Below are 24,690 nucleotides of genomic sequence, written 5' to 3'. Positions count from 1 at the left end.
AAACTCATGAGTGATGCCCAGTGTATCAAGATAAGTGTCAAGGCCGGTGTTCTTGAATTATGTGTCGTTGTCACTTCTGATGTTCTTGATCTTGACGCCATAGTTTGTCATGGCACGATTGGTGAATCATCTGAAGACATCCTGCACTTCAGTCTTGTAGAGGATTATATGCACCCATGTATATCTTGAGTAATCATCAACAATGACGAAGCCATAGAGACAAGCAGTGGTAGTAAGAGTAGAGTAGTGAGTAGGGCCGAATAAGTCCATGTGAAGCAGCTCGAAGGGTTGTGATGTCGTCATGATTGTCTTCGAGGGATGCTTGGCCCTAGTCATCTTCCCAGCGTCACAAGCACCACACAGATGATCCTTCTTGAACTTGACGCCCTCGATGCCCACTACACGATTCTTCTTCGCGAGAGTGTACAAGTTTCTCATGCCCGCATGTCCTAGCCTCCGATATCAGAGCCAGCACTCTGAAGCTTTTGCTAGAAGACATACGGCTAACTGTGGTCCTCCTGAGAAATCTACCGTATACAGATCATCTTTTCGATACCCTTCAAATACTAGAGATTTGTCAGATTCCATAAGGACAAGGCAACGATATTTTCCAAATATCACAATCATGTTCGAATCACATAGCATTGAGACAGACATTAAGTTGAAACCAAGGGGTTCAACAAGCATCACTTTATCCATGAGCTGATCCTTTGAGATTGCAACTCTACCAAGACCCAATACCTTGCTTTTACCAGTGTCAGCAAATCTGATGTGACTTTTATCAGACGGGCTTAGGGTTGAATCCATCAGAAGACTTCGATCACCAATCATGTGGTTGGTGCAACCACTATCCATAATCCATTCTGAAGCCTTTGGTGTCATATCCTTGGCACCACGTGCCATGAAGCAGTAGGTGGGAGCAGAGTCATTCTCATCCTTAGCATCAGCGTTGGTGACGAGGCCATTGTGTTCAGTGTTGAAGATGGACTTGGCGACATACACAGAAGCTAGAGCCAGACTTGCTACTCCAGAATCAAATTCCTCTTCAGATTCCACCTCTGCCTCCTCAAATGCAGACTCCTCCTCTGAATCCATCTCCTTGCCAACAAATGCACGAGCTTTGCTTGATGAGCTCTTCTTGTGTGATGAAGACTTTGATGAGGACTTGGAAGAAGACTTTGAGGATTTCTTCTTCTTCTTGTCATCAGAATCATATTCCTTGCTCTTGTTCTTCTTCTTTGTCTCATTGTCCCACTGTGGACACTCAGAGATGTAGTGACCAGGTTTCTTGCACTTGTGACAGGTTCTCTTCTTGTGATCACGAGAGTAAGCTTCATCATTTCCTGAGCTGGATCTTGAAGACTTTCTGAAGTCTTTCTTCTTGGAGAACTTCTGGAACTTCTTCACAAGCATAGCAAGCTCCTTTCCAATATCTTCAGGATCCCCAGAACTGCAGTCTGATTCTTCTTCAGATGAGGAGACAGCCTTTGCCTTCAAAGCACGAGTACGCCCATAGTTGGGACCATAGATATCTCTTTTCTCAGATAGTTGGAACTCATGTGTGTTGAACCTCTCAAGTATACCAGACGCATCGAGAGTCTTGAAGTCAGGGCACTCTTGAATCATCAGGGCCAGGGTGTCAAATGAGATGTCAAGAGATCTTAGAAGTGTCTTGACGATTTCATGCTTGGTGATCTCAGTGGCGCCGAGTGCATGAAGCTCATTTGTGATGTCAGTGAGGTGATCAAACATGAGTTGGACATTCTCATTGTCATTTATCTTGAAACGGTTGAAGATATTGCGAAGAACACTGATCCTTGAATCTCTCTGTGTTGAGACGCCTTCATTGACCATGGAGAGCCAGTCCCACACTAGCTTCGCAGTTTCCAGAGCACTCACACGACCATACTGTCCTTTGGTCAGATGACCACAGATGATGTTCTTGGCAGTTGAGTCTGGTTGGATGAACTTCTTGACATCAGCAGGAGTAACACCTTCTATCATGGTTCTAAGTCTGACAGTAAGTATAGGGGGTACGAATGAGCAGGCAAGGTCCTAGCTACGGGGAGATTGTACGCAAGTGTTTTTGAGTTCAGGCCCCTCTCGGAGGAGGTAAAAGCCCTCCGTCTGGATGCCCAGAGGCGGTCGACTGGATTATAGGAGTGTGTGCTATAGGGGGTGTGAACCCTTGTGCCAGAGGAGGGGGTGGCTTATATAGAGTGCGCCAGGACACCAGCCATCCCCCGTTACCAAGAGTTCAATGTACATAAATATGGGGCGTTACTGATAATGCCAGCCATAAGTGCCTTTAATGACCTTAAAGACTACAGAGTGAATGCTTGACCGTTGCTGTTCTGAGTGACTCCTGGTCTTTGGTAGGTCGAGTGGTTTCTTGTATGGTCGAGTGACTTCAGGAAGGAGGGGTACTCAAGTGGTTGATTGGTCGAGTGGATTGCACTCGACGCCTTTACTGGGCACTCCCTGTTGTCTCTTGAGCTTCTTTGCTCCTAGGGTAGTGACCTTGGGTAGGGCATGTAGGTCAGGCCTATGACCCTACCACAGGTCTATATCATCATCATTAGCCCCCGAATGGATTGAGGTCCGAGTGAAAATAAGGTTGAAGTTGACCTCGCTTTGACCCTTGTGCTTCACAAGTACTCATGTTGAACGGGAGGCCCATGTTGGAACTTCGGCTTCGTTTCAGTCGCCTTGACAGATTCACAAGTTACTGAGGGAGTCATGGATTAAGGGGTCCTCGGACAGCCGGACTATATGTGTATGCCGGACTGTTGGACTATGAGGATACAAGATAGAAGACTTCGTCCCGTGTCCGGATGGGACTCTCCTTTGCGTGGAAGTCAAGCTTGGCGATTCAGATATGAAGATTCCCTTCTCTGCAACTAACTCTGTGTAACCCTAGCCCCCTCTGGTGTCTATATAAACCGGAGGGTTTAGTCTGTAGGACAACAATCATAACCATAGGCTAGCTTCTAGGGTTTAGCCTCTATGATCTCGTGGTAGATCAACTCTTGTAATACTCATATCATCAAGATCAATCAAGTAGAAGTAGGGTATTACCTCCATCGAGAGGGCCTGAACCTGGGTAAACATTGTGTCCCCCGCCTCCTGTTATCATTAGCCTTAGACGCACAGTTCGGGACCCCCTACCCGAGATCCGCCAGTTTTGACACCGACATTGGTGCTTTCATTGAGAGTTCCACTGTATCGCCACCATAAGGCTTTATGGCTCCTTCAATCATCTACAACAATGCCGTCCAGGGGGAAGTTTTTCTCCCCAGACAGATTTTCGTATTCGGCGGCTTCGCAATGCGGGCCAACTCGCTTGGCCATCTAGAGCAGATTGACAGCTACGCCCCTGGCCATCAGGTCAGGTTTGGAAGCTTGAACTACACTGCCGATATCCGCGGAGACTTGATCTTCGACGGATTCGAGCCTATGATAGCCGTGCCCCGCCGCGATGATGAACATGACCTAAATCTGTCATCAGATGGTGTGTGGGAGATTGCACCTATAACCGCACTGGCCCTAGAACCAGAGCAGAGTGCGCCATCCGAGGACGGGAGGCTCAACCCCTCCACAGAAGCTGCGGACTCAACGACGCTAGAGCCGAACACAGATCTGACCTCCAATGAGGCATGTGTCATCGGATCCTCGGACTCGTCTCCGGCCGTAGGCTCTGAACCGTGTGTATCTGCGCCCATCAAATCTGACCGGGTGCCGATCTTAGAGTTTAGCTCCGCGGACATCTTCCAGCACTCACCCTTAGGTGATGTGTTACATTAAAGTCTCTCTCCTTGTCAGGAGATCCTTGGCCGACCTATGTTCGGCTTGAGTGGGAAGCGGACGACGAAGAACTTCGTTACCCACCCACCACCCACTTGATAGCCACTGTCGATGATTTGACTGACATGCTTGATTTCGACTCCCAAGACATCGACGGTATGGACAACGATGCCGGAGAAGAACAGGAACCACTGCCCACAGGGCACTGGACAGCCACCTCCTCATATGATATATACATGGTGGATACACCCAAAGAATACAATGGCGATGACATAAAAGATCCAGTTGAGGATAAACTTCCTGAGAAGCAGTCTAAGCGCCGACGTCAGCGGCGCCGCTCTAAATCACGCCATGGTAAAAATAGTGATACTGGCACAAGAGAGAATAGCACTCCGGACGATGCTGAAGACAACAAAGACCCCAACAAGCCAAGTTTTGAACAGGCTGAACAGGAAGACGGGCGAGCTAGCCCCGACGAACAGGCCGTCAACGACGACTCGGAAGACAACAACTACATGCCTCTCTCCGAGGACGAGGTGAGCCTCGGCAACAAAGAATTCATCGTGCCTGAGGATCCCATTGAGCAGGAGCGTTTTAAGCGTCGGCTTATAGCTACTGCAAAAAGCCTGAAGAAGAAGCAACAGCAGCTTCGAGCTGATCAAGATCTGCTCACTGATAGACGGACTGAGGTCCTGGCAGCCGAGGAATACGGACTTGAGCGCCCAACCAAAAGTTACCCGAAGCGCAAATTGCTACCTCAATTCGATAATGAGGCATTGGAGCCAGCACTACCATCGTATAATGCGACTGACAGACCACCACGTGGCCGAGATAAAACAGCAATTCAGCACGAACACCAGCCAGCACTGCCTTGCCGAACAAATACAAACACAACAACTCGGGGATACACACATAACCTGCGGTACGATTTGGAAAATAGAGCAGGACAAACCAGATTGATCTACGAATCACGGGGGTGCGCCCCAATGTGCAACGACGGCCGCCAAGCCAGATATAACAAGCACAAACCTGTCCGGGCCGAATACCGCAGACAGGCTCCATTCGAGCTACGTCCGTACATAGCACGACACAGAGGTGCCACACACCCCCTCTACTTCACTGATGAAGTAATGGAGCACGTATTCCCAGAAGGGTTTAAACCTGTAAACATTGAATCATATGATGGAACAACAGATCCCGCGGTATGGATCGAGGACTTCTTTCTCCATATACATATGGCCCGCGGCGATGATCTCCATGCCATCAAGTATCTCCCGCTAAAACTCAATGGGCCAGCTAGGCACTGGTTGAACAGTCTGCTAGAAAACTCTATTGGCAGTTGGGAGAACCTAGAAGACGCGTTCCTTGACAACTTCCAGGGCACTTACGTCTGACCCCCGGATGCCGATGACTTAAGTCATATAATCCAACAGCCCGGAGAGTCAGCCAGGAAATTCTGGACTCGGTTCTTAACTAAAAAGAACCAAATCATCGACTGTCCGGATGCCGAAGCCCTAGCGGCCTTTAAGCATAACATCCACGATGAGTGGCTCGCCCGACACCTCGGCCAAGAGAAGCCGAAGTCCATGGCAGCCCTCGCGACACTAATGACTCTCTTTTGTGCGGGCGAGGATAGCTGGCTAGCTTGTAGCAACAGCACCTCAAGTAAACCTGGCACTTCTGAAGCCAGAGATAGCAACGGCAAGCCCCAACGCAACAGACACAAGCATCAAAATAATGACAATAACATTGAAGACACGGTTGTCAATGCCGGATTCAGTGGCTCTAAGTCCGGTCAGCGGAAAAAGTCATTTAAAAGAAACAATCTGGGCCCGTCCAGTCTGGACCGCATACTCGATCGTCCATGTCAAATCCATGGCACCCTCGATAAACCAGCCAATCACACCAACAGAGAATGTTGAGTCTTTAAACAGGCCGGCAAGTTAAATGCTGAAAACAAGGAAAAGGGATCGCCAAGTGAAGACGACGAGGAACCCTGGCCGTCGAACATAGGGGAACAGAAGAAGTTTCCTCCCCAAGTGAAAACGGTGAATATGATATATGCTACCCATATCCCCAAAACGGAGCGGAAGCGCGCACTAAGGAACGTCTACGCGATGGAGCCAGTCGCCCCAAAATACAACCCGTGGTCCTCCTGTTCGATCACCTTCGATCGAAGGGACCATCCGACCAGTATTCGGCACGGCGGTTCAGCCGCACTGGTGCTTGACCCTATCATTGACGAATTCCACCTCACACGCGTCCTCATGAATGGTGATAGCAGCATGAACCTGCTTTACCAGGATACAGTGTGCAAAATGGGTATTGATCCCTCAAGGATCAAGCCCACCAAAACCACCTTTAAATGTGTCATACTAGGTGTCGAGGCCTGCTACATGGGCTCAATCACATTGGAAGTGGTCTTCGGATCCCCGGATAATTTCCGAAGCGAAGAGCTACTCTTTGATATCGTCCCCTTTTGTAGTGGTTATCACGCACTGCTCAGACGAACGGCATTTTCCCGTTTCAATGCGGTGCCGCACTATGCCTACCTTAAGCTCAAGATGCCCGGACCTCGCGGTGTTATAACAGTCAATGGAAATACGGAGCGCTCCCTCCATACTAAGGAGCACACCGCGGCCCTTGCAGCAGAAGTACAGAATAGCCTCCTTAGGCAAAACCTCAATTCGGCAATAAAGCCACCCGACACCGTTAAGCGGGTCCACACTATTCTGCAATAGGACCATCCGGCTCGTCCAGAGCTCAGCTAGCAATCCGGCCTTCGTCCCAGCCCTAATAAAGCGGTGAAATTCGTGTCGCGCGTACACAACTACGCACTTAAAATACCATGGGCATGGACGGAGGCACAGCTAGACTGCGGCCCATAATGCGGCTCAACTGCTCCTGACCTGCATACCTTCACTTTTTCTCTTCCTTTCAGGCTTTTTCACCTCTCAAGGCCTTTTCTGATAAACCTGCTCACCGGACCCGTAGCGGGACGGATACGCCAGGAAAGCTAGGGGCTCGGACGTATAAGGGAATACCTAGGTGGTCTTTGCTAACGATTGTCATACCTGTTTTAAATACCCACACACAGCTCGCTCTTGGTCATAGCATGATTAATAGCCCTATTTGCTTATTGCACTACTTTGTACAGATATGCCTTGATGTATTAATCAACTTACAATGAAAAATAATCTACAACATTTGCCCATTACTTAAATTTTTTCTTGTCCATTTATTTTCAATTGCACCCGTACATTCTGGTACACCTTAAATCGCCAGGGGCTTCATTGTACCCCATAACACGGCAAGAAAGTCCGAACACTTTTATAGTATAGTTCGGCACCCCGAACTTATAGCATTATATGCATCGGCTCCGAATAATGTCTTTGGTCAATAGTTGGGTTGCCCGACTCCTGTGCTTGCTACCCTACGTTCTGCTATATCGGCTAGGGTAGTAAAAGGGAGAAGTACTGCGATTGTGTCTCGGTTCTTCCGGACGAGCGCCTCAGTACAGAAAGCCAAAAACTGACTGTCATGATGCGGCGAGAGCTGGTCAGCTGTTCGCGAGGTTTTCAAATTGCTACAGATTTTTTCCGCTTTATGCAAGGAATCATTTTTTGTCCAATTAGGCGTGTATAGCGCCCCAACTTCGGCCTTCCGAATACCAGGGGCTACACCAAAATTTAAAATTATAGAACTCCTATGGCTAAGCGAGGGTGATAAAGTTGTATAGTCCGATTGCCTTGTTCGTTACGCTAAACACCTCCTTAAAGGACTAAAATTTTGGATTAAGAGTGTTTAGATTTATCCCGAACACCCATGTACTAACTACGTGGGGGTAGAAGCCGACGACTGGCCAACTCTCAGATTTCATAAATGGCCGCACAGGAGGTAAAATTTTAAATAACAAGCATTATATTACATAAAGACCTTGTTCCATATTACAGGACAGGACAAAATAATGCTTTCATGGGAAAATGATATCCTTGGCACATTGCTCCGCCACAAGGAGGGATCCCTCCATGACACTGTCATAGTACTTCTCGGGCTTGTGATGCTCCTTGCTCTCGGGTGGACCCTCAGTCATCAACTTCGTGGCATCCAACTTCGCCCAGTGCGTCTTGGCGCGGGCGAAAGCCATCCGCGCACCTTCAATGCAGATCGACCGCTTGATAGCATCAAGCCGAGGACAGGCACTAACCAGCCGCTTCACAAGTCCAAAGTAGCTACTAGGCATGGGCTCGGCAGGCCATAGCCGAACTATTACGTCCTTCGTGGCCAGTTCGGCCGCCTTGTGCAGCTCGACCAACTATTTTAGCTGGTCGCTAAGGGGCACCGGATGTTCTGATCCAAGGTATTGAGACCAGAACAGCTTCTCCGTAGAGCTCCCTTCTTCGGCTTGAAAGAATTCGGCAGCATCTGATATGCTGCGCGGCAGATCCGCAAACATTCATGTAGAACTCCAAATTCGGGTAAGTAAAGGGAATGTTTCATTCACACACTTGCTTTGCATAATAAAAGCCTTACCCGCCGCGATCTCCTGGGCCACCTGGATTTCCCGAATGGCGCTCTGGGCTTTGGCTTGGGCATCTTGCACGCTCTGGTGAGCCTTGGCAAGTTCAGACTCTTGAGTCTTCGAATTACGCTCCAAGGACTCGTACATTTTGATGGCTGATACGTCTCCAACGTATCTATAATTTTTGATTTTTCCATGCTATTATATTACCTGTTTTGGATGTCTATGGGCTTTATTTACACAATTATATCAATTTTGGGACTAACCTACTAACCGGAGGCCCAACCCGTATTGCTGGTTTTTTTGCCTATTTCAGTATTTCGAAGAAAAGGAATATCAAACAGAGTCCAAACGGAATGAAACCTTTGGGAGCGTGATTTTTGGAACGAACGTCATCCAGAGGAATTCGAGTGCAAGTCAAGAAGCAGCCGAGGCAACCACGAGGGTGGGGGCGCGCCCACCCCTACAGGGCGCGCCCCCTGTCTCATGGGCCCCTCGGGCGGCCACTGATAACCCACAAGTGTAGGGGATCGCAACAGCTTTCGAGGGTAGAGTATTCAACCCAAATTTATTTATTCGACACAAGGGGAGCCAAAGAATATTCTTGAGTATTAGCAGTTGAGTTGTCAATTCAACCACACCTGGATAACTTAGTATCTGCAGCAAGGTATTTAGTAGCAAAGTAGTATGATAGGAATGGTAACAGTGGTAAAGGTAAAGATAGCAAAAAGTAATATTTTTGGGGGTTTGTAGTGATTGTAACAATAGCAACTGAAAAGTAAATAAGCGAAGCACAATATATGAAAAGCTCGTAGGCAATGGATCAGTGATGGATAATTATGTCGGATGCGATTCCTCATGTAATAGCTATAACATAGGGTGACATAGAACTAGCTCCAATTCATCAATGTAATGTAGGCATGTATTCTGAATATAGTCATACGTGCTTATGGAAAAGAACTTGCATGACATCTTTTGTCCTACCCTCCCGTGGCAGCGGGGTCCTAGTGGAAACTAAGGGATATTAAGGCCTCATTTTAATAGAGAACCGGACCAAAGCATTAACACATAGTGAATACATGAACTCCTCAAACTATGGTCATCACCGAGAAGTATCCCGATTATTGTCACTTCGGGGTTGTCGGATCATAACACATAATAGGTGACTATAGACTTGCAAGATAGGATCAAGAACACACATATATTCATGAAAACATAATAGGTTTAGATCTGAAATCATGGTACTCGGGCCCTAGTGACAAGCATTAAGCATAGCAAAGTCATAGCAACATCAATCTCAGAACATAGTGGATACTAGGGATCAAACCCTAACAAAACTAACTTAATTACATGGTAAATCTCATCCAACCCATCACCGTCCAGCAAGCCTACGATGGAATTACTCACACACGGAGGTGAGCATCATGAAATTGGTGATGGAGGATGGTTGATGATGACGATGGCGACGAATCCCCCTCTCCGGAGCCCCGAACGGACTCCTGATCAGCCCTCCCGAGAGAGATTAGGGCTTGGCAGCGGCTCCGTATCGTAAAACATGATGAAACTTTCTCTCTGGTTTTTTCTCCGCGAGACGGAATATATGGAGTTGGAGTTGAGGTCGGCGGAGCTGCAGGGGGCCCACGAGATAGGGGGGCGCGCCCAGAGGGGGTGGGCGCGCCCCCACCCTCGTGGATAGGGTGTGGGCCCCCTGGTCTTCATCTTTTGCGAGCATTTTGTATATTTTCTGAAACTTGTCTCCAAGGATTTTCAGGTCATTCCGAGAACTTTTGTTTTCTACACATGAAACAACATCATGGTAATTCTGCTGAAAACAGCGTCAGTCCGGGTTAGTTTCATTCAAATCATGCAAGTTAGAGTCCAAAACAAGGGCAAAAGTGTTTGGAAAAGTAGATACGTTGGAGACGTATCAACTCCCCCAAGCTTAAACCTTTGCTTGTCCTCAAGCAATTCAGTTGATAAACTGAAAGTGATAAAGAAAAACTTTCACAAACTCTATTTGCTCTTCTTGTTGTAAACATGTAAAGGCAACATTCAAGTTTCAACAAGTATTATGAACTAACCATACTCACGATAACACCTCAGTCTCACAATTACTCATATCAATGGCATAATCAGCTAGTGAGCGATAATAATAGAACTCGGATGAAAACACTTTCTCAAAACAAGCATAACATGATACAACAAAATGGTATCTCGCTAGCCCTTTCTGAGACCGCAAAACATAAATGCAGAGCACCTTTAAGGATCAAGGACTGACTAAACATTGTAATTCATGGTAAGAGAGATCCAGTCAAGTCATACCCAATATAAACCAATAGTAATGAATGCAAATGATAGTGTGCTCTCGAGCGGGTGCTTTTTAATAAGAAGGTGATGAATCAACATAAAAGTAAATAGATAGGCCCTTCGCAGAGGGAAGTAGGGATTTGTAGAGATGCTAGAGCTCGATTTTAAAATAGAGATTGAATAAGATTTTGGGTGGCATACTTTCACTGTCAACGCAACAACTATGAGATGGTTGTATCTTCCATACTACATGCATTATTGGCAGTTCCCACACAGAATGGTAAAAGTTTATACTCCCCCACCACCAACAAGCATCAATCCATGGCTTGCTCGAAACAACGAGTGCTTCCAACTAACAACAGCCTTGGGGGAGTTTTGTTTAATTATATTGATTTGCTTAGATCTTTTTGGATCATGGGACTGGGCATCCCGGTTACCGGCCCTTCCTCGTGAATGAGGAGCGGAGTCCACTCCTCTTGAGAATAACCCACCTAGCATGGAAGATATAGGCAGCCCTAGTGGAAACATGAGCTACTCGAGCATACAAAATAGAATTTCATTTGAAGGTTTGGAGTTTGGCACATACAAATTTACTTGGAACGGCAGGTATATACCGCATATAGGAAGGTATGGTGGACTCATATGGAATAACTTTGGGGTTTAAGGAGTTTAGATGCACAAGCAGTATTTCTGCTTAGTATAGGTGAAGGCTAGCAAAAGACTGGGAAGCGACCAAATTAGAGAGCGACAACAGTCATAATCATGCATTAAAACCAATTCACACCGGGTACAAACATGAGTAGGATATAATCCACCATGAACATAAATATCATGAAGGCTATGTTGATTTGTTTCAACTACATGCGTGAACATGTGCCAAGTCGAGTCACTCAATTCATTCAAAGGAGGATACCATCCCATCATACCACATCATAATCATTCTAATAGCATATTGGCACGCAAGGTAAACCATTATAACTCATAGCTAATCAAGCATGGCACAAGCAACTATAATCTCTAAATGTTATTGCAAATATGTTTACTTCACAATAAGCTAAATCAGGAACAATGAACTCATCATATTTACAAAAACAAGAGAGGTCGAGTTCATACCAGCTTCTCTCATCTCAATCAGTCCATCATATATCATCATTATTGCCTTCCACTCGCACGGCCGAATGATGTGTATAATAATAATAGTGCACATGCATTGGACTAAGCTGGAATCTACAAGCATTCAACTCAAGAGAGAAGACAAGGTAATATGGGCTCTAAGGTAAATAAACAATCATGCATATGAGAGCCACTAAACATTTTCAATATGGTCTTCTACTCTCAACCCCCCAAAGGAAAGAAAATAAAATAAAACTATTTACACGGGAAAGCTCCCAACAAGTAAAAGAAGAACAAGAAATCTGTTTGGGTTTTCATTTTAGTTTCTACTACAAACATGGAAATTAAACTAACGAATTTTGTTGGTTTTTCTTAAGGTTTATCAAACACACAAGAAGAAAACTAGAAAAGGAGAATTAAACTAGCATGGATAATACAATGAAAGAGTATGAGCACCGACGACTAGAATAGTGTGTGAACATGAATGTAAAGTCGGTGAGAAATATGTACTCCCCCAAGCTTAGGCTTTTGGCCTAAGTTGGTCTAATGCCACGGACCATGGCTACTCTCCCCGGTGTACTGAGGGGTGAAATCAGGATACCATTGGCTGGCCGTCTTCTCCGGATCCCACTCATAAGATGATACACGATAAGGGTCCGGTGAAGTTTCCGACTCGGGCTCAGGCTCTGGAGTGGATGCTTGGCCTCGATGAGCGTACACCGCTTCTGGAGTGACAAGAAAATTATCTGCAGTCAAATCAAACAACAAAGGTGCAGGCAGAATAACAGTCTCATTGTGTTTCTTATTAAATCTCAAGTTATACAGGAGCGTCTTATCATCATTCTGAACAATAAAGTCGTGTGCTACCATGCTCCTGTAATCTAAAATGTAAGAGGGCAAGATTGTCTCCTCTTTCTAATAGTGCCTAATAGGTATTCTAAAATGTCTAGCAAGACATGCAACATAGATACCTCCAAAGATGGGGCCTTTTGTATGATTCAGATTTAAATGTTTAGCAATAATGGCGCCCATACTAAAACTACTATCACCAAACAAGGCATGGAATAGAATAATAATATCTGGGACACTGAAGTTTCCACTATTTCCACGACCAATCAAACATCTACTAGCAAATATGGCAAAATAGCGCAAAGCAGGAAAGTGTATGCTAGAGATTCTTGCATCAGAATCTTTCTTTGGATCCCCTATAGTGATAGTGTTAACAAAGCCCTCTACATCGCTAGGATGTGGTTCCTCTAATTTTCCCCCAAAGGGTATCTTACATACTGTGAAAAAATCACGTAAAGACATTTCTCTGAATTCATCATATAAATGAAATGATACTAAAGGCGGTGACTTCTAAGGATAATAATAAAAGTTTTGCACGAAAGTATTGGTAAGTAAAAGATACTGATCGATCCGGTCGAGGAGGAAATCGATGAGGCTTGCATTCTCGATCAAAGAATAAAAATCTTCATGAATTCCAGCTTCTCTCAAGAAATCATCGCATGGCCATTCACACGGCCGTATTTTTGCTATGCGAGGAAGATTATATTTGGCCTTTTCCTTCTCTTCAGCTTGTTTTTCGTAGGAGCCTTGGCTATAAGAGCCCCTCAAAAATCTCTTTATCATTTTCTGAAAATTTCTGAAATTTTAGTAACTTCAAAATAAAAGTAAATAAAACTAAACAAGATTGATAACAACTACTCCTACAAGTGCCTAGAGACTATATCATGCATTAGAATTACTTGGGACCTCATAAATTTAACATGCAAGCTCAAGAACAGGGTCACCAAGGCATCAAGGATTTGCAATGAATAAAGAACTAGAACAAAAACTATTTGGACCAATGGAGGAGTCACATGCCAAGCAACAATCTCCCAAAGCAGTTTTGTGAATGGAGCTTTGAGCAAGGAGATCGAAAATCGCAGCAAAATGAGCTAGAACTCGTGCTTGAGCTCGATGGGTATTTTTTTGGGAAGAAGATGGTGTGTGTGGGTGCTGGCATAAGTGGAGGGGGTCCACCAGGGGCCCACGATACAGGGGGGTGCGCCCAGGGGGTGTGGGCGCGCCCTCCACTCTCATGGCCAGGTGGCAAACCTCCCTGCAATATTTTCAGTGCCTAAAATCCTCAAATAATTCATAAAAAATCGTACTAAATTTGTAGGGCATTTGGAGCACTTTTATTTTCGGGATATTTTTCATTGCATAGATAATTCAGAAAACAGACAGATAATATTATTTTTGCTTTATTTATTTTAAATAACAGAAAGTAAAAATAAAGTACAGAAGGTTGTGCCTTCTAATTTCATCCATCTCATGATCATCAAAATGAATCCACTAACAAGGTTGATCAAGTCTTGTTAACAAACTCATTCCGAATAACACGGAACCGGAGAAATTTCAAAGTGACACTAGGTTACCTCAACGGGGATATGAATATCCCCAACAATAAGAATATCATAATTTTTCTTGACAGTAGGGAGAGGAAATTCAAAACCTCCAATAATAATTGATGGAATTTTCTCAAGAGTGTTTATGTTGTGAACTTGAGGTTGTTTCCTCGAAAAATCTACCGTATGCTCATTTCCATTAATATGAAAGGTGCCATTGCCTTCATTGCAATCAATAACAGCACCTACAGTATTTAAAAAGGGTCTACCAAGGATAATAGACATACTATCGTCCTCGGGAATATCAAGAATGACAGAGTCTATTAAGATAGTAACGTTCGCAACAACAACAGGTACATCCTCACAAATGCTGACAGGTATAGCAGTTGATTTATCAGCCATTTGCAAGGATGTCTCAGTGGGTATCAACTTACTTAATTCAAGTCTACGATACAAGGAAAGAGGCATGACACTAACACCGGCTCCTAAATCACATAAAGCAGTTTTAACATAATTTCTTTTAATAGAGCAAGGTATAGTGGGTACTCCGGGATCCCAAGTTTCTTAGGTATTCCACCCTTAAAAGTATAGTTGGCAAGCATGGTGGAAATCTCAGCTTCAGGTATTTTCCACTTATTAGTGATGATATCTTTCATATATTTAGAATAAGGTTTTGTTTTAAGCATATCAGTTAAGCGCATGCGTAAGAAAATGGGTCTAATCATTTCAGCAAAATGCTCAAAGTTCTCATCATCCTTTGTCTTGGATGGTTTAGGAGGAAAGGGCATGGGTTTCTGAACCCATGGTTCTCTTTCTCTACCATGCTTCCTAGCACCAAAATCTCTCTTATCATAACGTTGGTTTCTTGATTGTGGGTTATCAAGACCAACAGCAGGTTCAATTTCTATATCATTGTTATTACTAGGTTGAGCATCTACATGAACATCATTATTAGCATTATTATCGGGTTCATGTTCATCTCCAGATTGTGTTTCAACATCAGAGATAGAAGTATTATTAGGATTCTCAAGTGTTTCTATATTAGGTTCACTAGAAGCATGCAAAGTCCTATCCTTCTTCTTTTTCTTCTTCTTAGAAGAACTAGGAGCATCTAGATTATTATTCTGAGAATCTTGTTCAACTTTCTTAGGGTGGCCTTCAGGATACAAAGGTTCCTGAGTCATTTTACCAGTTCTAGTAGCCACTCTAACAGCAAAATCATGTTTATTATTTAATTCAACTAGCAATTCATTCTGAGCTTTAAGTACTTGTTCAGCTTGAGTAGCAATCATAGAAGCATGTTTACTAGTGAGTTTAAGTTCATCTTTAACTCTGGCTATATAATCATTCAAGAGTCCTATCGTATAAGCATTATTCTTCAATTGTCTACCAACATAATCATTGAAATTTTCTTGTCTATTCATGAAATCATCAAATTCATCCAAGCATGGACTATGAAATTTAGTGGACGGGATTTCATGTTTATCATATCTATAGAGAGAATTTACCTTTACTACCTGTGTCAGGTTATCAAGACAATGTGTTTCTTCAACAGGCGGAATATTAAGACCATGTATTTCTTCAATAGGAGGTAAATTCTTAACGTCTTCAGCTTTAATACCTTTCTCTTTCATTGATTTCTTTGCCTCTTGCATATCTTCGGGACTGAGAAATAGAACACCTCTCTTTTTCAAAGTAGGTTTAGGAATAGGCTCAGGAGTTGGCTCAATTGGTTCAGGAATTGCCTCAGGAATTGGCTCAGGAAGAGTCCAATTATTTTCATTAGTCAACATATTGTTCAATAATAATTCAGCTTCATCGACTGTTCTTTCCCTGAAAACATAACCAGCACAACTATCCAAGTGGTCCTTGGAAGCATCAGTTAGTCCACTATAAAAGATATCAAGTATTTCATTTTCTTAAGTGGATGATCATACAAAGCATTAAGTAATCGGAGAAGCCTCCCCCAAGCTTGTGGGAGACTCTCTTCTTTGATTTGCACAAAATTATATATTTCCAGCAAGGCAGCTTGTTTCTTATGAGCAGGAAAATATTTAGCAGAGAAGTAATAAATCATATCCTGGGGACTACGCACACAACCAGGATCAAGAGAATTGATCCAAGTCTTAGCATCACCCTTTAATGAGAACGGAAATATCTTAAGGATATAATAATAGCGAGACGTCTCATCATTAGTAAACAGGGTGACTATATCATTTAACTTGGTAAGATGTGCCACAACAGTTTCAAATTCAGTGCCATAGAAAGGGTCGGATTCAACTAAAGTAATAATCTCAGGATCAACAGAGAATTCATATTCCTTATCAGTAACAAAGATAGGTGAAGTGGCAAAAGCAGGGTTATGTTTCATTTTAGCATTTAGAGTCTTTTGTTTCAGCTTAGCTAGTAGTTTCTTAAGATCTGATCTATCATTGCAAGCAAGAAAATCTCTAGCAGTTTCTTCATCCATAACATAACCATTGGGAACAACAGGCAATTCATAATCGTTCGGAGAACTTTCATCATCACTATCATCAATAATTTCATTCTCCCTAGCCTTAGTAAGTTGTTCATCAAGAAATTCACCTAATGGCACAGTAGTATCAAGCATAGAAGTAGTTTCATCATAAGTATCATGCATAGCAGAAGTGGCATCATCAATAACATGCGACATATCAGAATTCATAGCAGTAGCAGGTTCAGGTGTCGCAAGCTTATTCATAACAGAAGGAGAATCTAGTGCAGAGCTAGATGGCAGTTCCTTACCTCCCCTCGTAGTTGAGGGATAAATTTTAGTTCTTTCATCTTTCAAGTTCTTCATAGTGATCAACAGATATAAATCCCAAGTGACTCAGAGAATAGAGCTATGCTCCCCGGCAACGGCGCTGGAAATTAGTCTTGATAACCCACAAGTGTAGGGGATCGCAACAACTTTCGAGGGTAGAGTATTCAACCCAAATTTATTGATTCGACACAAGGGGAGCCAAAGAATATTCTTGAGTATTAGCAGTTGAGTTGTCAATTCAACCACACCTAGATAACTTAGTATCTGCAGCAAGGTATTTAGTAGCAAAGTAGTATGATAGTAATGGTAACAGTGGTAAAGGTAAAGATAGCAAAAAGTAATATTTTTGGGGTTTTGCAGTGATTGTAACAATAGCAACGGAAAAGTAAATAAGCGAAGTGCAATATATGAAAAGCTCATAGGCAATGGATCAGTGATGGATAACTATGTCGGATGCGATTCCTCATGTAATAGCTATAACATAGGGTGACATAGAACTAGCTCCAATTCATCAATGTAATGTAGGCGTGTATTCCGAATATAGTCATACGTGCTTATGGAAAAGAACTTGCATGACATCTTTTGTCCTACCCTCCCATGGCAGCGGGGTCCTAGTGGAAACTAAGGGATATTAAGGCCTCCTTTTAATAGAGAACCGAACCAAAGCATTAACACATAGTGAATACATGAACTCCTCAAACTACAGTCATCACCGAGAAGTATCCCGATTATTGTCACTTCGGGGTTGTCGGATCATAACACATAATAGGTGACTATAGACTTGCAAGATAGGATCAAGAACACACATATATTCATGAAAACATAATAGGTTCAGATCTGAAATCATGGCACTCGGGCCCTAGTGACAAGCATTAAGCATAGCAAAGTCATAGCAACATCAATCTCAGAACATAGTGGATACTAGGGATCAAACCCTAACAAAACTAACTTAATTACATGGTAAATCTCATCCAACCCATCACCGTCCAGCAAGCCTACGATGGAATTACTCACACACAACGGTGAGCATCATGAAATTGGTGATGGAGGATGGTTGATGATGGTGACGAATCCCCCTCTCCGGAGCCCCGAACGGACTCCAGATCAGCCCTCCCGAGAGAGATTAGGGCTTGGCGGCGGCTCCGTATCGTAAAACGTGATGAAACTTTCTCTCTGATTTTTTTATCGGCGAGACAGAATATATGGAGTTGGAGTTGAGGTCGGCGGAGCTGCAGGGGGCCCACGAGACAAGGTGGCACAGAGGGGGTGGGCGCACCCCCCACCCTCGTGGACAGGGTGTGGGCCCCCTGGTCTTCATCTTTTGCAAGCATTTTTTATATTTTCTGAAACTTGTCTCCGAGGATTTTCAGGTCCTTCCGAGAACTTTTGTTTTCTACACATGAAACAACATCATGGTAATTCTGCTGAAAACAGCGTCAGTCCGGGTTAGTTTCATTCAAATCATGCGAGTTAGAATCCAAAACAAGGGAAAATGTGTTTGGAAAAGTAGATACATTGGAGACGTATCAGCCACCGACGTACTTCTTCCTCCTATATAAGCCTACATACCCCAAAAATATCCAGGGAGCCACCGAAGAAATATTTCCACCACTGTATCTGCGAGATCCCATCTTGGAGCCGTCGACGGTGTTCTGCCGGAGGGGGAATCCACCACAGAGGGCTTCTACATCAACACCATAGCCCCTCCGATGAGTTGTGAGTAGTTTACCACAGACCTTCGGGTCCATAGTTATTAGCTAGTTGGCTTCTTCTCTCTTTTTGGATCTCAATACAATGATCTCCCCCTCTCTTGTGGAGATCTATTCGATGTAATCTCTTTTTGCGGTGTGTTTGTCGAGATCCGATGAATTGTGGGTTTATGATCAAGTTTATCTATGAACAATATTTGAATCTTCTCTGAATTCTTTTATGTATGATTGAGTTATCTTTGCAAGTCTCTTCGAATTATCGGTTTGGTTTGGCCTACTAGATTGATCTTTCTTGCCATAGGAGAAGTGCTTAGCTTTGGGTTCAATCTTGCGGTGTTCTTACCAAGTGACAGAAAGGGTTGCAAGACATGTATTGTATTGTTGCCATCGAGGATAAAAAGAGGGGGTTTATATCATATTGCTTGAGTTTATCCCTCTACATCATGTCATCTTTCTTAATGCGTTACTCTGTTCTCATGAACTTAATACTCTAGATGCATGCTGGATAGCGGTCAATGTGTGGAGTAATAGTAGTAGATGCAAGCAAGAGTCGGTCTACTTGTCACGGACGTGATGCCTATATACATGATCATGCCTAGATAACATCATAATTATTCGCTTTTCTATCAATTGCTCGACAGTAATTTGTTCACCCACCGTAATACTTATGCTATCTTGAGAGAAGCCACTAGTGAAACCTATGGCCCCGGGGTCTATCTTCTATCATATAAGTTTCCAATCTACTTTTATTTGCATCTTTATTTTTTGCATCTATATTATAAAATACCGAAAATATATTTATCTTATCATATTATCTCTATCAGATCTCACTTTCGCAAGTGGCCGTGAAGGGATTGACAACCCCTTTATCGCGTTGGTTTCGAGTTCTTTGTTTGTTTGTGTAGGTTCGTGGGACTTGTGAGGAGCCTCCTACTGGATTGATACCTTGGTTCTCAAAAACTGAGGGAAATACTTACGCTACTGTGCTGCATCACCCTTTCCTCTTCAAGGAACAAAGCAAGCTCAAGACGTAGCAAGAAGGATTTCTGGCGCCATTGCCGGGGAGGTCTTCGCTCAAGTCAAGACATACCAAGTACCCATCACAAACTCATCTCCCTCGCATTTACATTATTTGCCATTTGCCTCTCATTTTCCTCTCCCCACTTCACCCTTGCCGTTTTATTCGCCCTCTCTTTCCCAATCTTCTCTCTTTTCCGCTTGCCTTCTTCTTCCTCTCTCTTTCGCTTGCCTTTTTCTGTCTGCTTGTGTGTTAGATTACTTGTCGCCATGGCGCAAGTTAATACAAAATTGTGTGATTTCTCCAATACCAATAATAATGATTTCCTCAGTACTCCGATTGCTCCTCTTAATGATGTTGAGTCATGTGAAATCAATGTTGCTTTGCTGAATCTTGTTATGAAAGATCAATTCTCCGGCCTTCCTAGTGAAGATGCCACTACTCATCTAAATAACTTTGTTGATTTGTGTGAGATGCAAAAGAAAAAAGATAAGGATAATGATATTGTTAAGTTGAAGTTATTTTCGTTTTCACTTAGAGATCGTGCTAAAGTTTGGTTTTCGTCTTTGCCTAAAAATAGTATTGATTCTTGGAACAAGTGCAAAGATGCTTTTATCTCTAAGTATTTTCCTCCCGCTAAGATCATCTCGCTTAGGAACGATATTATGAATTTTAAACAACTTGATCATGAGCATGTTGCCCAATCTTGGGAAAGAATGAAATTGATGATTTGCAATTGCCCTACTCATGGTTTAAATTTATGGATGATCATACAAAATTTTTATGCCGGATTGAATTTTGCTTCTAGAAATCTTTTAGATTCGGCCGCCGGAGGCACGTTTATGGAAATCACGTTAGGAGATGCTACAAAACTTCTTGATAATATTATGGCTAATTATTCTCAATGGCACACCGAACGATCTACTAGTAAAAAAGTGCATGCTATAGAAGAAATTAATGTTTTGAGTGGAAAGATGGATGAGCTTATGAGGTTGTTTGCTACTAAGAATTCTTCTATTGATCCCAATGATATGCCTTTATATACCTTGATTGAGAATAATAATGACTCTATGGATGTAAATTTTGTTGTTAGGAATAATTTTGGAAACAATGCTTATAGAGGAAACTTTAATCCTAGACCGTTCCCTAGCAATTCCTCTAATAATTATGGAAAAATAATTATTATGGTAATTTTAATAAGATGCCCTCTGATTTTTAAAATAGTGTGAAAGAATTTATGATCTCTCAAAAGAATTTTAATGCTTTGCTTGAAGAAAAATAGCTCAAAGTTGATGATTTGACTAGGAACGTTGATAGACTTTCGCTTGATGTTGATTCTCTCAAACTTAGATCTTCTTCTCCTAAGCATGATATCAATGAGTCTCTCAAAGCTATGAGAAGTTCCATTGACGAATGCAAAGAAAGAACCGCTAGATTGTGTGCTAAGAAAGATTGCTTTATAAAAGCATGTTCTTCTAGTTTCCATGAAAATAATGATGAAGATCTTAAAGTTATTGATGTGTCCCCTACTTTGTTTTGCAATATTAATCTTGATAATAATGGGACTGGAGATGATTCAACTTTATTTAGAAGGCGTCCCAAGAATTCGGAGCTTTTAGATCTTGATGCTAAAATTGGTAAAAGTGGGATTGGAGAGGTCATGACTTTAAATAGTATTGAACCCACTATCTCGGATTTCAAGGATTTTGATTATGATAATTGTTCTTTAGAAAGTTGTATTTCCTTGTTGCAATCGGTTGTTAATTCCCCTCATGCTTATAGTCAAAATAAAGCTTTTTACCAAACATATTGTCGATGCCTTGATGCAATCTTTTGATGAAAAACTTAATTTGGAAGTTTCTATACCTAGAAAACTTAATGATGAGTGGGAACCTACTATAAAGATTAAAACTAAAGATTATGAGTGTTTTTCTTTGTGTGATTTGGGTGCTAGTGTTTCCACGATTCCGAAAACTTTATGTGATATTCTAGGTTTCCATGATCTTGATGATTGCTCTTTAAATTTGCAGCTTGCGGATTCCACCATTAAAAAGCCAATGGGAAGAATCAATGATGTTCTAATTGTTTCTAATATAAATTTGGTGCCCGTTGATTTTATCGTTCTTGATATAGATTGCAATCTTTCTTGCCCTATTATTCTTGGTAGACCTTTCCTTAGAACGATTTGTGCGATTATTGATATGAAGGAAGGGAATATTAGATTCCAAATTCCATTAAAGAAAGGCATGGAGCACTTTCCAAGAAAGAAATGAAAATTACCTTATGAATCTATTATGCGAGCTACCTATGAATCAAGTGCCAAAGATGGCACTACTTAGATCTATCTTCGATTTTATGCCTAGCTAGGGGCGTTAAACGATAGCGCTAGTTGGGAGGCAACCCAATTTTCTTTGTGTTTCTTGTTTTTGTTCCTGTTTAGTAATAATTTTTGTTTCTAATTTCTGTTTAGATGTGTTTTCATGTTTTATTTAGTGTTTGTGCCAAGTAGAACCTATAGGAGAACCTATGATATGAGTTGATTTGATTCTGCTGAAAAACAGAAACTTTGCTCACCGGAAAAAATTCAATAAATAACAGAAACGGGATTTTGCATTGATTCTTTTTTCTGCTGTTCAATAAACAAATTTTTTAGGACTTCGTATTTTGGTAGGATTTTTAAAGTTCCAGAAGTTTGCGTTATTTACAGATTGCTACAGACTGTTCTGTTTTTGACAGATTCTGTTTTTCGTGTGTTGTTTGCTTATTTTGATGCATCTATGGCTAGTATGTAAGGGTATGAACCATAGAGAACTTGGAATACAGTAGGTTTAACACCAATATAAATAAAAAATGAGTTCATTACAGTACCTTATGTGTTGGTTTTGTTTTCTTTCACTAACGGAGCTATGAGATTTCCTGTTGAGTTTTGTGTTGTGAAGTTTTCAAGTTTTGGGTAGAGCTTTGATGGACTATGGAATAAAGGGTGGCAAAAGCCTAAGCTTGGGGATGCCCAAGGAACCCCAATATATTCAAGAATATCCAAAAGCCTAAGCTTGGGGATTCCCCCGGAAGGCATCCCCTCTTTCGTCTTCGTTCATTGGTAACTTTACTTGGAGCTATATTTTTATTTGCTACATGATATGTGTTTTGCTTGGAGCGTCGTTTATTATATTAGCCTTTGCTTTTTAGTTTACCACAATCATACTTGCTGTAACACACCTTTTGGGAGAAGCCTCCTTGATTGAAATTTATTAGAATACTCTATGTGCTTCACTTATATCTTTTGAGCTAGATAGTTTTGCTCTAGTGCTTCACTTATATCTTTTAGAGCACGGCGGTGGATTAATTTTGAATAAATTGTTGATATATCATGCTTCACTTATATTATTTTGAGAGTCTTTTAGAACAGCATGGTATTTGCTATGGTTATAAATTGGTCCTAGAATGATGAGCATCCAAGTTGGGTATAATAAAAACTATCATAGGAAGTGAATTGGATGCTATGATCAACTTGATACTTGATAATTGTTTTGAGATAGGGAGGTAGTGATATTAAAGTCATGCTAGTTGGCTGATTATGAATTTAAAGAATGCTTGTGTTGAAGTTAGCAAGTCCCGTAGCATGCACGTATGGTTAAAGTTGTGTAACAAATTTGAAACATCAAGTGTACCTGGATTGTGCATCCTTATGAGTGGCGGTCGGGGACGAGCGATGGTCTTTCCCTACCAATCTATCCCCCTAGGAGCATGCGTGTAGTGCTTGGTTTTTGATGACTTCTAAATTTTTGCAATAAGTATATGAGTTCTTTTGACTAATGTTGAGTCCATGGATTATACGCACTTTTACCTTTCCATCATTGCTAGCCTCTTCGGCACCGTGCATTGCCCTTTGTCACCTTGAGAGTTGGTGCAAACTTTGCTGGTGCATCCAAACCCCGTGATATGATACGCTCTATCACACATAAACCTCCTTATATCTTCCTCAAAACAGCCACCATACCTACCTATTTATGGCATTTCCATAGCCATTCCGAGATATATTGCCATGCAACTTTCTACCGTTCCGTTCAGCATCATCATGACATACATTACTTTTGTCATATTGACATTGCATGATCATGTAGTTGACATCGTATTTGTGGCAAAGCCACCATGCATAATTTTTTATACATGTCACTCTTGATTCATTGCACCATCCCAGTACACCGTCGGAGGCATTCATATAGAGTCACATCTTGTTCTAGTTTCGACTTGTAATTCATGTGTTGTAATCAATAAAAGTGTGATGATCATTATTATTAGAGCATTGCCCAAAAACAAAAAAAGGGGTGTCGGTGTCAAAACCGGCGGATCTCGGGTAGGGGGTCCCGAACTGTGCGTCTAGGCGGATGGTAACAGGAGACAAGGGACACGATGTTTTTACCCAGGTTCGGGCCCTCTCGGTGGAGGTAGAACCCTACTCCTGTTTGATTAATATTGATGATATGGGTAGTACAAGAGTTGATCTACCACGAGATCAGAGAGGCTAAACCCTAGAAGCTAGCCTATGGTATCATTGTTGTTCGTCCTACGGACTAAAACTCTCCGGTTTATATGGATACCGGAGAGGGCTAGGGTTACACAGAGTCGGTTACAATGGGAGGAGATCTACCTATCGTATCGCCAAGCTTGCCTTCCACGCCAAGGAAAGTCCCATCCGGACACAGGACGAAGTCTTCAATCTTGTATCTGCATAGTCCGGGAGTCCGGCCAAAGGTCATAGTCCAGCCATCCGGACACCCCCTAATCCAGGACTCCCTCAGTAGCCCCCGAACCAGGCTTCAATGACGATAAGTCCGGCGCGCAAGTTTGTCTTCGGCATTGCAAGGCGGGTTCTCATCCAAATTCCATGTACCTGTCGAATAGTGTCCGGCTTTTAGTGCGTGCTGCTCTCCTCGACTTCTGTGCCCAATAATGACCATCTTCCACGTGTCAAACGAATGTGAAAAGCCAGCGTTTTTTTCATTTACCCCCCCCCCCAGTCGCGTTAATGAGCCGCC

The sequence above is a fragment of the Triticum aestivum genome, chromosome 3B (assembly GCF_018294505.1).
Source record: "Triticum aestivum cultivar Chinese Spring chromosome 3B, IWGSC CS RefSeq v2.1, whole genome shotgun sequence".
Taxonomy (NCBI): domain Eukaryota; kingdom Viridiplantae; phylum Streptophyta; class Magnoliopsida; order Poales; family Poaceae; genus Triticum; species Triticum aestivum.
Note: the sequence above shows the minus strand (reverse complement) of the source record.